This window comes from Heteronotia binoei, chromosome 5, assembly GCF_032191835.1.
Source record: "Heteronotia binoei isolate CCM8104 ecotype False Entrance Well chromosome 5, APGP_CSIRO_Hbin_v1, whole genome shotgun sequence".
Lineage (NCBI taxonomy): Eukaryota > Metazoa > Chordata > Lepidosauria > Squamata > Gekkonidae > Heteronotia > Heteronotia binoei.
This window is the reverse complement of record NC_083227.1, coordinates 119,109,759-119,120,660: the sequence shown is the minus strand read 5'-3', so window position 1 is coordinate 119,120,660 and position 10,902 is coordinate 119,109,759. Positions and strand designations below refer to the sequence as shown.

General features: G+C 40.0%; 1 protein-coding gene across 2 annotated transcripts in view; it reads left to right on the top strand.

Moving 5' to 3' along the window:
- The first annotated feature begins 485 nt into the window (after positions 1-485).
- Positions 486-10,902, top strand: part of SGCD (sarcoglycan delta) — a 366,508-nt gene continuing 356,091 nt past the window's right edge. For both annotated transcript variants that reach the window (XM_060240255.1, XM_060240254.1), the window contains exon 1: positions 486-568. The gene's annotated coding sequence lies outside the window, so the exon portion shown is untranslated. The remainder of the gene's footprint in view (positions 569-10,902) is intronic.

The window sequence follows — 10,902 nt, the reverse complement described above, 5'->3', positions numbered from 1 at the left end:
TGGCCCTGAAAAGAAATCAGAATTCCCCTCCTTTCCCAATTTGGCAAAACTGTGAAAGTTGACAGTAGAGAAGTGAAGGTTAGCTCAGGATCTTTGATGCAAGGCAAAAGTGGGGCAGAGGAACCTCCCACTCTTAAAAAGAAAATATTAATAACATCCCCATTTGTTATTGAAATGATTCTCTTTATAGTTTCCAACACTAAATGCACAGAGTCCTTGTGTTTTGCGCAGGGGCGTGTTTGTATGTGGGGAAAAGGGCTCTGTAATGCAAAACACATGTGTTGCCAATTGATATCTGGAGCCAGACCAGTAGCTGTAACTTGGCCTGACAAAGCCTTATTGAAGTAAAAGACAGAGTGTGGTTTCAAAGCAGTTAGAAAAAGAACGGGAATGCTGTTCAGGAAATTCTTCAGGCATGGGCAGGGACTTGGCTGCAGTTCCACTGGTGGAAAATCTGACTGGGGCAGCTTCTGAAGGCAGGATAGGCAGCCCTACATCTTCTTCTCCCCACCCCTGCTCATGCATACTCTAGACCTTGTCCTTTCATCAGGCTTCTGAGAAAAGAAAGGTAAGAGACTATTGTTCTTTCTCCATGCTGCTCTCTTGGCATTGTTGTCCCTTTGTTCTATGGCTGAAGGGATTGTTTCGTGCTCAGTGAATTGTTTCAGCAGGAGGAAGCTAGAAATCTGTTGCTCTGCTTGCTTGAGAAATGATTATTCTGACTTTTCACTGGACTTCTGAAGAGGTGCTACTTTTGTCAGTCTCCCTACATAAACACACTCCTTTTCCCAACTTGTCCTTCTGCTATGAAAACTGTGAGTAAGGAAGTTTAGCTCTGAAGTTTAGCTGAGACTATGTGAAGAAAAATCTTCCCCAGATTCATTTAATTGAGAGGATACCGTGAATGTTTGCTGTTGGTTATAATTGTAGGAAGTGTGATGTATGGTTATTTGACTGAAAAGAAAATAAGGCTGTTATTTAGTAGCCTGCAGTCTATTTTTTGTCTTAGCGTGTTTATTTCTTTCTGTGTTGCCTAAAGTGTGCTGTGTAATATCTTTCAGGAAACTCTGAGAAAATCTGCTAGCTATTTTTAATGTACTTCAGTTTATAACATACTTCAATGCCACATCTCCTCTGGTGAGGTTTCTTTGCAAAATGAAAGATTTTATAAATCTTTATTTTAAAGAAGAGAAAGAGCTCCCCCCCACCACCAGAAAGTACTGAATGTATGTTTTATTTCCTTTGCTCCATTATTGGGCATTAAATTTAGTCCTAATGGTCCAGCATATCTGCGCAGTGTCTGAAAATGACTACACAGGAAGTTTATCAACATGTGAAAAAATCAGAATGGACATATAGGCTGATTCCGCACTCACCTTTCTCCGGGGTAGGCTTCCGTTTCTTGGTGGAGCAAACTGGTGATTTTGCACCAGTTGCTCCGCACTGGCATCTTGTGCGGGGCAAACCCGCAATTTGCCCTGCCGCAGTGTAAACCTGAAAAAACAGGTTTACACTGCAGCGGGGCAAATCGCGGGTTTGCCCCACGTAAAATGCCAACGCGGAGCAACTGGTGCAAAATCGCCAGTTTGGTCTGCCCAGAAATGGAAGCTTCCCCCGGAGAAAGGTGAGTGCGGAATCAGCCATAATCTTGCATCTTTAGACTGCTTCCTCATCCCTTTTCTATTTTTTTAGCCTCAGACTAGCACAAAGGATTTTAGGTTACATTTTAGATGTCTTTGATGCATTCCTTTTATAGACTAAGAATAATAAATAAAAAAATAAGTTGGTAGGACTATGGATTGGGATAGATAGGAAGTTCCAGATATGTAGCATTAACTGGTAGTGGTTGGGACAGTGGTTAAGACTGTTCCTTCTCTTTTGCTTGCAAATCTGGTACAGTTCAATCATAATTAACACAAAATTGTTATCCACTGTGGAGATAGGGCAGAGGTTTAACAGAAGATCAAGTACAAAGCCACTGGATAGAATTGCAAGGTTTTGACTACTTAATAAATGGAATAAAACATGCTAGCATTCTTTTTCATCTCTGGGTTTAAGTTTAAGATCCCTCCAGGAAAAAGCAGGGAGGAAAGGCAAGAAAGTTCTCTTTTCTCTTACGCACATGACTGAAAATAGTATAACTTTTGCATTGACTAAAAAAGTTGCCCATAGTACATGGGGACTAAGTACTTAGAACAACTTGGCCAACAGACAGTAATTCAACCACCAAGAAACTGTGGGTGGCACCAAAGCTTACTGGGATCTGACATTGGCATCAGTTTTTTTTTTTTAAGTGACAGGGTTGGGAGCAGAGGCCAAGGCAGAAAAAAAGCCATATCAATCTGGATTGAATAAGGAAGAAGGATGTTTTTTACACAATATTCTGTGAACTCCAAGATGTGTGGCAGAAATAGCCTTGAGAGCTGAGATTAGGTGAGGTCTTTTGAAGCAAAGGCTTCAATCTGAAACCTGTTTAATCTGAAAATTAGGATGTTGAGATCAGTTGGTAGATTGGGTGATATTGTGGTCCCTCATCAACCTGGAGGGAAGTGATGAGTGCAGTGCTTCATGGTTCTACTTTGGACCCATTGTTAACATCTTCATAAATGACTTAGATCAGGGGTGTCAAATTTATGGCCCATGAGCCAGAACCAGCCTGCCCAGGGCTTTAATCTGGCCTGTGGCTCTCTTCTCCCACCCTGCCCACTCTTCTGCCTATCCTTACCCTTTCGAGCTCAAGTTCAAGCTGCTGCTGAGCACAGGAAGCAGAGGGCAGGACTGCCAAACTTCTCAGATCCTCTTCACTAGCAGAAGCCTCTGTGTTCCTTTGAAATACATTGCAACACACACACACACAAGTTGCAAGGAAAATGTGGAATGGATTTTCCATTCCCAGACTAGTTTAGAGATGTTAATGGAAAATCCATTCCTCATTTTCTTTGAGGCTTTTTTTTTATTCTGCAGTGTTTTTCAGTGGAGCCCATGTAAGTAAGTTTTCATTCTTGACTTCCATTATTTCCAAATGGCCTTCAAGCTTCTCCCATCTCAAACTACTCTCTTAAAAAACCTGAGATCCTGCTTGGAGAGCTGCTGCTACTGTGAGTGAATGGGTGAGGGGGAGAAGTTTGCAATGCCAGCCATTTCATGTTTTCCTAGGCACAGAGCATTTTATATTTGTAGTTTATATTTTACTTTCTACTTATTCCTTTTCTTGATATTTTATTTTTTTTTAATTGCATTGCCAAATTTTTTTTGGGGGGAGGGGTTGGGAGGTGTCAGTTATCAGACTGTTAAATAAACAAAATATTGCAAGAGTGTTACTGTTTTTAGTTTGTTTGTTTTTTAAGTTAAAATTAATATATTTAATTATGTTTTTCTGTGTCTTTTATAAAGTTTGTATCTCCACAACCTGGCATTATATTTTATGAAACATATGGCCTCACCCAACAAAGTCCCATTTATGTTAGGTCTGGCTCTTATAAGAAATGAGTTTAACACCCCTGATTAGACGATGGAGTTCAGAATGTGCTCATCAGGTTTGCAGAAGACACTAAATTTGGGTGGGGTAAATACCTTAGAGGACAGAAATAGGATGCAGCTGGACTTGGATAGGATGGTGGGTTGAGCCCAGGCAAATAAAATGAAGTTTAATAGGGACAAGTGTAAAGTGTTGCAGTTGGGTGGCAAAAATCAGTTATATAAATATCAGGTAAAATCTGTCTGGCTATTAACAACAGTAAGAAGGACTTGGAGCTTCTACTGGATCATAAGCTTAATATGAGCCAGCAGTGTGAAGCAGTGGTTTAAAAAAGCTAATTTAATTTTAGGCTGCTATTAGTAGAAGTGTAGTGTCAAGGACAGATGAGGTATTAGTACTGCCATGCACTGCTTTGATTAGACCTCACCTGGAGCACTGTGTTCAGGATTGGACACCACCATTTAGGAAAGGTGTCAGTTTGCTGGAAGGAGTCCAGTGTAGGGCAACAAAGCTGGTGAGGATCTTGGAGATCATGTCCCATGAGCAGAGGCTGAAGGAGCTGGGCATCTCTATATTGGAGAAGAGACACTTGTGAAGTGATATCATTGCCACCTTCCAATACCTAAAGGGATGCCATGCAGAGGACAGGGCAGATATATTTTCAGTTGTGTTGGATGACAAGCCTCAGACTAGTGGATATAAACTGCAGCAATGGAGTTTTCATCTAAATTTGAGGAAGAACTTTTTGATGGTGAGACGTGGTGGATTCTTCATAATTGGAGGTTGTTAAGAATCACTTGTAGTCCTGTTTTGGAGGACATTGGACTAGATGACCTTGGTTGTTTCTTCCAACACTGAGATTAAATAAACAATTAAAATTAAATAATATCAGGCAGGAACATACACAGTCCTAGTTGGCGTGCAAGGTGCCTTGGGGATTCCTGTGTGTGTTTAGTGCATTGGAGCAAGCTGACCATCATAGGAACTGCAAGATTAGCATTAATAATGCAGCTTACACCCAGCAATGCACAAGCAGAATGCTTAAATGGACTTGGTACAGTTCTGCTTGCTCAAGATCTTGTGCAACACCTCGTGTTTTCTGTCCTTTATATCATAGTGCCCAGAAATTGGTTGCCAAGATCTTATGCAAGTGGGGATACAATAAATTGGACTTTGTGGAGGCAGGTGCCACAGTCTTTTTCTTGTGTTTCCACTTGTGCAAAAACTCTAGCAGAAGCAGAAATTTTGCACTGGAGCCAATCCAAGGAACATATCTTCCTGAATCCTGTCCCTCTTCTAGCATATATGAAACCTCTTCTGGAAAATAACAGAAAATCGTGAAGAAGATAAAGGAGAACATGGGGGTGTCTATCCACTTGTAACTTCAACTGTAGATAATCTGATATTCTAATCTTATTTTTTTTATCAGGTACTGGCCTTAATTTATTTCTTGGTTACAGAGGAAGGTAACATTCAAAGATAAAAGAGGAAAGGCTGGCATGCAACGCAGGGACCGACTTCCCACTATCCTTATGCTGTTCTCGCGTTCCTCTTCTCAGTGGGGCTTCCATGGGATTTTACACGCTCTGCCCCAAGGCTGCACTAGCTTTGCCTTTTTTGCACGGCAAACAGAAACTAGTTTTTAGAGGATCTTGTTTGCTGCACAAAAGAGGTTGAGCAAGTTGCAGTCCCAGGGCAGATAGTGTGAAATCCGAAGGCAGCCTTGTGGAGAAGAGAGCGGCATAAAGCTAGTGGGAAATCAGTCTGGGAGTGTCTCTTTACCTTAAGCAAACACTAAGGGTTGCCAGCTGTGGGTTGGGAAATACTTGGAGATTTGGGGGGTGGAGTCTGAAGACAGCAGGCTTTGGGAAGGGGAGGGACTTCAACTGGAGTCTAATGCCATAGAGTCCACTTTCCAAGGTAGCCATGTTCTCCAGGTGAGCTGATCTCTGTTGTCTGGAGATCAGTTATAATCCCAGAAGATCTCCAGCTACTACCTGGAGGTTCGGAACCCTACAATGCCTGTTGATTATTGTTATCAGCTGTCCTGCTTCCTGGCTGTTTTCCTCTGAATTTGTGCAGAATATGCTGTCACTTTAAGCACAAATTTAGACTGAGGCAACGGCATTAATTGTACCTGAGTCAAATAGTTTCATAAATCATATAAACAATAACATTTAAGAAAATAGAAAGTGGGAGGGGGAAATCAGATAAAATAATAAAGCTCTCATCCTGTATAAGACATTGGTTGTTTGGTTAAGAAGCTTCCCAAAGCTTTGTCACACTATCTCAGGGATTGCATTGCTTCTTTCCCCCCCCCCCTGGGACTTTGGATCATAGCTGGATGTAAAAATTGCCATGAGTTGTTTGTATAATTTTTTTGGAGCTGCAGTTGGTGTCCACAACTTGGACTAAAAATAGACTTAAACCAGTCTGCATCTCAGCAGAGTCTTGTTTCACACTGCAAGCTAATGTCAAACTGTTTAGTGGAATGATGTCCATCTTATATATTGGAGTCTAATTATGGTTGTATCTCTGTACTTTTGGTTATTACACTATTATTCTGCTAAAGCAATCATTCACAACTGGATTAGTTTCCACATTGGCAACAGGATGATGTTACTTCTGGGTGATGTCATCACACTGTGCGTACTTTGCACACATGCCAGTTCCTGGAATGAATCCTGGAACCCCTCAACTGACACTCTAGTTTTTGGACAAAACTCAATGGTTTGAGCCCAATTTTACCATAGAGTTTGGCAAAAAACTAGAGTGCCACCCCCCAGCATCAGTGATATGATATCATCATTTCCAGGCAGGGCTTTTTTGTAGAAAAAGCCCAGCAGGAACTCATTTGCATATTAGACCACACTTCCTGACACCAAGCCAGCTGGAACTGTGTTCCTGTGTGTTCCTGTTCAAAAAAAGTCCTGCTTCCAGGTGACATCATTACATCAAGTTTGGGGGCATTTGCAGGCAGGGTTTTCCCCCACTGGCTAGCTGGCTTGAGGAGGAAAGGGACCCACAAAAATAGGGGGATCCCTGCTTGTACTGGGGGCCCAGCAACTCTATGTGGACCCAGAAATAATAATAGCACCAAAAATCTTTTCAGTTTCATGAAACAGGAAATCAAGAAGATGTTGCTCTGTGAAAGTAAAAACAAATAAAAATAAGAGAGCTGATAGGCAAAATATATTTGAAATAACTTATGGGAAATGGTCTGGTGTGTCTGTATTCATTTCTGTTACCTTCCAAACATGTTTAACTTGTGTCAGTTACGAGAGTTTCATATAAAATACAGAGGTGAGGATAACACTTGGCAATTGAGTACTTGTGCACATTTGAAAATCCCAGCAAAACCAAAAAAATCCCAGTGATCATTGGCAAGGTCTTGATGTGTACAAAAATAAAGGGTATGTCATACATCATCTCCAATTAGACTTAAAGCTGCTTTAAATGTTGTTCATTCATCAGTATTATGGTGAGAACACTTAGAGAAATCTGAGCACAGTTGAAGTTCTAGTTTAGATGGGCCTTGGTCTGATTCAGCAGAGCTCTTTTTATGCTAAGTTTAGTGCACTGAAAGCACTTTCATGGATGTGGTATATGTAAACAACATGCGATTGTTCAGCTTGTGTCATTTCATTGTGTACATACATTCTGGGAAGTCATAGTCTATTTTAGCTAATACAGCAATAACGTGATTGCACAGGTGAGAAATGCATCATAGTAAAAACATTCCTAACTTTCATGTTGAAAAACATCTAATAATGCAGTCCTCCTCCTGGGAGTAAGCCCCATTGAGTACACCTGTTTAGGATTACTTTCTCAATTTTATCAATTAAAGAGGATTTAGTAGCAGTTGTTTCCAACAGAGCTTATATTGTATTGTGCAGTCAATTTATCAGCCGTAGTTCTGTTGCAGTAAATATGTTTATACTTTACAGGGCAGGTGATGATAGATAGATAGATAGATAGATAGATAGATAGATAGATAGATAGATAGATAGATAGATAGATAGATAGATAGATAGATAGATAGATAGATAGATAGATAGATAGTCCAGTGCCACTGTAAAGGGTTGCCAGGTCTGTGTTGGAAAACACCTGGAGACTTTGGGGGTGGATCCAGGAGAAGGCAGGGTTTGGAGAAGGGAGGGGCCTCAGCATGGTACAATGCCATAGAGACCACCCTTCAAAGCAGCCATTTTCTCCAGGGGAGCTGATCTCTGCCAGCTGGAGATCAGTTGTAAAAGTGGGAGGCCTCCAGGCCCCACATAGAGGCTGGCAACCCTACCACAGCTTACTTCCTAAGATTTGAGCTGTGAGCTATGATTTATGAAAACTCATACTGAAATAATTGTTTTCACCTTAAAGTGCTACTGGACTTTTGTTGTATTTTGCTACAGCAGACTAAAATGTGATACAGGGGGTATGGCCCAGAATCCCTTAGGTGTTGTCTGCCTAGTGACACTATAGGATATTCTGAGACATGCCTCTTAGACTGTTTGTTGCTTCACTGGCGTCTCTAAAAATATTACCAGCCCTAAACAACAGCATGGATGGCATGTGCAGTTGGGAAGGCTCTGAATCTCTTCAGTGCTCTGGAAATCAGTAAATGATGTTAGGGTTGAAATCTGCATGTTTAACTTCTGAGAAGAGAGGATACTTCCTCTGAACATTTGTTCTTGTCATATCTTTTAACACTTTTTGTTTCTTTCACCTACCAACATCTCATCAAATTATCAATTAGTATTATTTATTGCTAATAATAAATGCTGGATTTTTGAGAGTCATTATTATATTTATATTTCATTATTGATTATAATTATATTTCAAGGAAAAGGGAGAGGGAAACCCTCTCAGGAGGAAAAAGTTTACACATACTTGCAAGATAATACAGGCTTTGCATTTTGGTGAGAATAAAATAGCAAGGATATAATGCCTAGCACCCGTTTCTTCCATTTTAAAATAGCAGCCTTGTGATATATTCTTTCTTTGTCTAACAATGCTCTGAAGGCTTTTTGTATGTATAGCACCTCTCATTGAAATAACCAACATTATTTCTTCTCCCTTGGAGAACTGGAGGTTTAGATGCATGAGGTAAATTGTGCATAGGATAAATCTCAGACTATGTTCTTACAGACTTGAATCATGCCACTTAAATCAGTTTTCTTTCCTACTCTTTAGAGCAGAGCAGTTTTGTTTTCATTGTCTGCATTTATCTGATATGAATCTTTTTTGTTTGTATTGTAGATTATTTGCCTAAATTGGGCATGGCGTTTTCTTCTATGCTCGGTATTGAAAAAGGAAAGGGGGAGGGAGGCCAGGGAAATATTATCTGAGGAGCTCATAGGCTGCTTGGAACTAAGGCTAGATGAACAGACTCATTACTTGTCATTCAGTGTTTGCATGGAAAAGCAATGGTGTAGTTTTTTTTTTAAACTTATTGTGTACTTTCCCCATGAACCAGTAGTTGACATTAGGGCAAAATTCCAAGGCTCACAGGCTGTCGATTCATATGGGAAGTATGCATTACCATCTAAAGGAAAATCCATAATATCCTTAATCTCACAGGCTATAATGATCAAACTGCACCCTTATCCAGAATTACCATTGTGCTCTGATATCAGAGGAAATGTTACAGAAGATCTCTCCAATTAAATCAGTTAGACATTTTTCAAAAAATTAAGTAGGTAATTCAGATGAGGTCATGGATCACTGCAGTATATCATTAGAACGTTTTTACATGTTACTATATAAACACTTTTAGGGGGTTAATTTTAAGCCTGAAAAAGTCCTCAAGTACATGTGGGGACTTGAACAGGCAAATAATTACAATATGGGTGGGATCTTCAAAATGTTTCAGCTTCCTATCCATATAACATACAAAGGAGCTTTGACTGTGACCTTTTTAAAAATCATATCATACAGGTTTGGGGAAATATATCATCAAATGGGGAAAACCTGGGAAGAGGACAGTTAAGGACACCATGGTATGGATGTTTGTTTTTTAAAAAAACAGCTCCAGTTTGGATTCAAACTGGAGTAAAAGCTCTTGTGTGGAAGCAACCCAAGTGAAATGTATATAAACATTAAACTAAAGAAAGGAAGTGAGGGAAACTTCCTGGTGATACATAGGTACTCATGGATAAATTGGATTAAGAAGTATGTGGTCTAGGTATAATCCAAAGTGTCTGTAAACTGGTAATGCTTCAGATAGACCATGGACTCCTGGGGGGTGGGTATATATATTTAAGATTTTAAACAATTTGTATTTTTAAAACTGAATGTGCAAATTTTGCAATAAATTTTACTACTACTACCAAAGAGTCAAAATTTGTCCTGGGAAAGGGGACTTAAGATATTTTCTTAGGTTGCTTGACCCTGTTTATATATTGGGCTGCTTCTAGATTAAATTTTCCAATGGCAGAATGGGACTTTCCTACTTTCCCCCTGCCACTGCAGCCCACTGATCTCCACAAAATGCTGCTTTTTGAGCATAGGGTATCCTGGATATCCTGAGGAATTTCATGGGAGGTGTCTGTAGCAGGAAGGGGGGGAATCCGTAAAAACTGCCAATGTTGTAAGAGACAAAGTGGGCCTTCCTGGCATCCAGGGAGGAAAAACAACACCATCAGTCTGGAATAGCCTTAATTACTTTATTGATCAATAAAGGAGCTGTTGTAAGACAACTCCCTGTGCATAACAAAAGAATGCATTTTATCACCTACCCCAGCTGCTTAGCCCTCCCCCTTTCTCTATTGGCGAAGATACTCAGGGTTAACAGTCTTTCCAAATACCTACTACATGTTAGCCCACCACCATGCCTCCCCCTCTAATTCATACATTGCATGTGCATTCAAATGAGTTAGTTGGCTATGCGGGGTTTGTTAGATAATATGTACGAGCTGATTAAGCTTGCACATTCCTTCTACTCTCTCCTTATCTCTTAGCCTTGAAACTGTCTTGTGAGAAACTCCCAGTGCTTTTCAATTTAGCATCTCTGCCTCAGCTCACTGTCATGATGTCATCTCTCTCAATGTGGACTGGAATCAACCCATTCAATACTTTCATAATCTCACATGTAGTCTCAGTACAGTGATTCCACGTAGAATCAGCAGAATATGAACTGTTGAAATTATGACAGTATAACCACTTGCTCAGTCTCAACATACGTTTATCTAATTTTTTCTCAGAAATGTATGTATGTATTTGGAACATTTATTTACTGCCTGTTCCATGACCCATTCAAGGCAACTCACAAAATACAAGATAAAAAATAAAGCAAAAACTCAGTCCACTAAAAACGCATAGCACAAAACTGCATAAGAACTCAGTGTATAAAAACTCAAAAATGTCTGATAGCCATTGGAGATAGGGAAGGGTTATGTAAGATTACTTTAAAGCAAGCACAAGAACAA